Here is a 4,401-nt window from a genome sequence, read left to right as displayed (position 1 = left end):
GCCGGGTGATCGCAGACAGGCAGGTAGGCAGGCAGCTGAAAAAAACCCCCTCTGGGGTCCTTGGGTCCTTCCTGGGTCTGTTGTCGCGCAGGCCGGGAGCTCCCGCGCAGCTGGGTTTTTTTTTTTTACAAGACACTACACATAAGGCAATTATGGTCCCCTTTTTATATCCAGTGAAGTGGTAGATGACAGAACTGTTACTTAGTAACCATCACACACTACTCAACTTCCTCCATAATTTAAGAGGCATAACAATCATCTAAACCTCAAATTATCCATTAATTTAGCAAATTTTTTACCTAGATAAATCATCTGACAATCTACTAATTAAAATAATGAATTTAAAATGTACCACATGTAGCAAAAGCTTTTCTTAGAAAAGTTTTCATTCTCTAATGAGTTTTCTAAATGTAAAATAATCATATTCAAAATTCAGGAAAACTGGCCTTAACCTGCATAATGACTGAGGATAAGGTCTTGTTGGTTTAAAGCAATCCATTAGCAAAAGGATTAAAGACCTAAGTGTTGCTTTGATCTGAATTTTAAAACTGTTGGAAAGTTGGGAATTTTTTTTATATAGTATACATTGTATGTTAGCAACAATCTGTTTAGACATTTTTCTTCCTGAATCTCAAAAACAAAAGTTTTCATCTGAAAAACTGATCTAAAATATTATAGAAATAAATGCAATATATCTATTTCTCAAAGAACAATTTCCTAGTCATAGTATAAAAGCAGGTTAGGAACTTATACATGTGATTAGGTTGACTCCATTAAGAATCCATTCAGTTTTCTCTCTTTCTGACCTTGAACTAAATAGAAATTCTGAGTGAGAGGTGAGACTGGAAAGGAATGTGAAAGGAGAGAGTGATGATGGGTTGAAGGGAGTTGGTTTAACCTTGAGGTCCCATTAGTTTTATCAGTTAGCAAATTATCCAGTCAAGCTCTTCACAGTAGGGAGTCTTGTGGATTTGGTCAACTTTGTTTTGGGCTTCCCTTTGACACTTCTTTTACTCTTCAAAGTAATATTCCTGATATTTATTTATATTCCTGATATTTTATTATGTGGTTTCATCTCTCCCTTTAATAAAGCACATCTGTTCTTTGTTTCATTCCAACGAAGCAGTGATCCAAAAAGCTTTTGGATAGGATGTTAGAAAGCAAATGGGTTCCCTGTTATGGAAATATAATGACTTAAACCAGTGAAAACAGTGAAAGCCCCGTGAGGGTCTCCACAAGTCAGACTCACTGGTATTCACTTTTAATGACCCCTAAGTATGAAATTTGTTTTTTAATTTTCATTGACTTTATTGGTACATTTTAGGTATACCGTACAGTTACATTCCTCATTAGGATCTTGTCTCTTTACATGACAGGTCTCGGTTCTCATTTTTTCTCCTTACCCCTGCCTTCCCTTCACCCCCTTCACCCTCCCCTATTTACAAAGACTTTGTTTACATTTTTTCCTTTTCTCATATTTTTTCTTTTCCCTTATTTCCTTTCCCCTACCCTTCCCACTTCCCCAATGCTGTTAGCCCTTTTCTTCCTATTTCACATTATTAGTTAGTAAGTATGCAATTCTTGAACACTAAGCCTGGCACAATTGGGGGACATTCAATATTGTTAATTTAAAAAATATTTAATAGAAAATACATCTAGTAAGATGTATCTTTCTATTTCAATTTCTGTAATATAGAGATAGCTATCTACACATAGAGTGGTTTTATTTCTTGCTATAGAGATAATATGCTTTTAGATAATACTCATAATTAGGATATTAAAAGAACACTGGGAAATTTCTCATTATTTAAAGTGCTTATCAAAATTCTTATGCTACACCTCAAACCTATTATTCCAGACTGTGGATAGGATGGCCCAGGAATTTGCATTCTATCATTCTTATTTACTCTAAAGTTTAACAATATCTACTACTCAGTGATGTGAGGCATTTGCACCAAGCACTACACTTGGTTCTGTTAACTAAGTTATGTTTAATAGTAGATACATTAAAAAAGTGGGAAATTACCTTTTTTCAAAGATCTTACCTTATTTTAGACCCTAACTGTAATGAGTGTAGTTGGACTTCTTTTTAAAATACATTATATTACTGTATACCTAAAATCCACCAATAAATTCAATGAGGAAAAAAATCCATTATATTTTTTCAGAGATTCGTGCAAGGGGGAAGGTAGCAATATAAAACGGAGTTCAGTACAGTGAGAATTTACCTCTTTCTGTCTTTCTTCACTGTCCTTATCTTTTAAATACATATTAATACCAAAACAAGCACATAAATGAATAGTTGTCATAATGAATACCTTAGTATAAAGATGTAAGTATTTAATAAATGCATTTTAGTTTAAGTCTTAGCCGTGCTGTAAGCTGAATATGTAGATTTGGGTCAGGCAGATCATTATTCAAAGTGGGAGTTGAACTTGCTCACTATTTTTAAACTATGGTCCTGTCCTCAATTGCCTCCAAATATGGACAAGTGAAATACCAGGTGTGCAGTGTTCCAGACTCCTGTTGTTACCTTGATCAAAACATTTTATATTTATGCTTATCTATTTTGGGGGGCCCACAAAGAGTACATTTGAACAAACAACCCAGTGTATAACATAAGCTCTATGGGTTAGATTTTGATTTGGATTCACGTTTGAAAGAACACGTCTAGGTTTTCTTAAGTACTTACAAAGATCAAGTAGCTCACCCCTTGCTAATGTAAGGAAGACTTCATTTCTTTTGTTTCAGAGTAGAAGAGTCTGCTCACTGTGTAACAAAATTGGTATAAAATAAGGGTTCCTATTTTGTAAGGTACTCTGAAGGGGACTTTCATCCACTTTGAAAGCCAGACTTAGATACTTAGCCACTGAAGTCATGTGCTTCACAAATATGTGTTCTTGAGCAAGTTATTCATCTTTTGCCTAAGACTGCTAATTTACAAAAACTTAAAAGAAACCCAGAAGTATTAATATGTGCCTTTACCTCTTGCTCAGGGAACTTTTTAATAGTTAGTGATCATAATAAACTCACAATCACTTCATGCCAAAAAGGTGGGCTTTGTACTAGCACAAAGGTGAAGATTATCACTGAATTGTGATAATAATAAACTACCTAATCAGAAATTCCCCCAAATAAAAATAAGTTAAAAATCCGAGGTAAATTTTCTTGTGAATGAATTACGTGTCAGTCTCTAAATCTAAACCAAGGGAACCTAATTTAGACCAAAGGTCAATTCCTAGGATTCAGTGTAACCTTGATGTCCTCTGTTCTTTGATCTTTCCCTGCACCCTTCCTCAGCAGTATCAACTATAATTATACTCCTCTATAATCCCAATTTCAGTAATCCCATACTCATTTCAAATCCTCAACCCCATCACTACCTTCAATCTAGGATGCTCACATATTTCACTGTCCTTTCGCCTTTGGCTACAGCATGTCTTGACTTCCTTTTTAGACTCAACTTTCCATCAAGATAACACTTTGCTGCATGCATTCTTTTATATATTCTAGGGATTGAACACAAGTTGTTTGTACTGTGTGACATCCCCAGTGCTTTTTTTAATTTTTCAGGTAAATTTTTGCTAAGTCACTAAATTGCCCAGGGTGGGCTTGAAATTGTGATCCTTCTCCCCCAGAAAGAGAGGCAGTTTCTCAAAAAACATGTCTTTTGTTTACTCCTTTGCCTCCCACTCTTACTAGAATCGAGTTCAGTTAGGCCTCTGTCTTTTGACACTGTATAGCTGAGATTACTAGTGCCCTCTGGGTTGGCAAATCTAATGGCCCTCATCATCTCCCTTGACAAATCCTCACCTTCTTGGTTCTCACCTTTCCTGACATAGCTCATCACTCCTCGTCCTGGAAAACCTTTCATCTCTTGCCACTCAGCACACCACAGTCTCTGCCCACCTCTGCTTCTCTGCCCACTTCTCTGGCTACTCTGTCCCCATTCTCTTTGCCAAATCCTTTTCATCTTTATGACCTCTCACCATCTCCACTTGAATGTCTAAGAAACACCTCAAGTTTAGTATGCCCCATATTAAACTTTTCTATCTAAATATTCTCACCTTCCAGCCTTCCCCAGTTCAGTTGGTGGCCACTCTATAATTACTGTTTCTCTGGCCAAAAACTTGGAAGTCATCATTGTTTATTCTTTTTGTTTTCATATTCCACATCTTAACAGTAAAGCCTGTTGGCTTCACCTTCAAAACACATCCGCAGCTGATCACTTTTCGTTACCTATACTACTAAGAGCTTAGATCAAGCCTCACCTTCTATTACTGGGACCACTGTAACCTCACTCTATATTCCTTCCCTATCCTAGAATTTTTTCTTAATATAGCAACCAAAGTAACCCTTCAACAATTTGTTAGATCCCATCACTCCTCTGCTAAATATTCT

Source organism: Fukomys damarensis, unplaced genomic scaffold, assembly GCF_012274545.1.
Source record: "Fukomys damarensis isolate Sample0158 unplaced genomic scaffold, DMR_v1.0_HiC HiC_scaffold_28, whole genome shotgun sequence".
Taxonomy (NCBI): domain Eukaryota; kingdom Metazoa; phylum Chordata; class Mammalia; order Rodentia; family Bathyergidae; genus Fukomys; species Fukomys damarensis.
Note: the sequence above shows the minus strand (reverse complement) of the source record.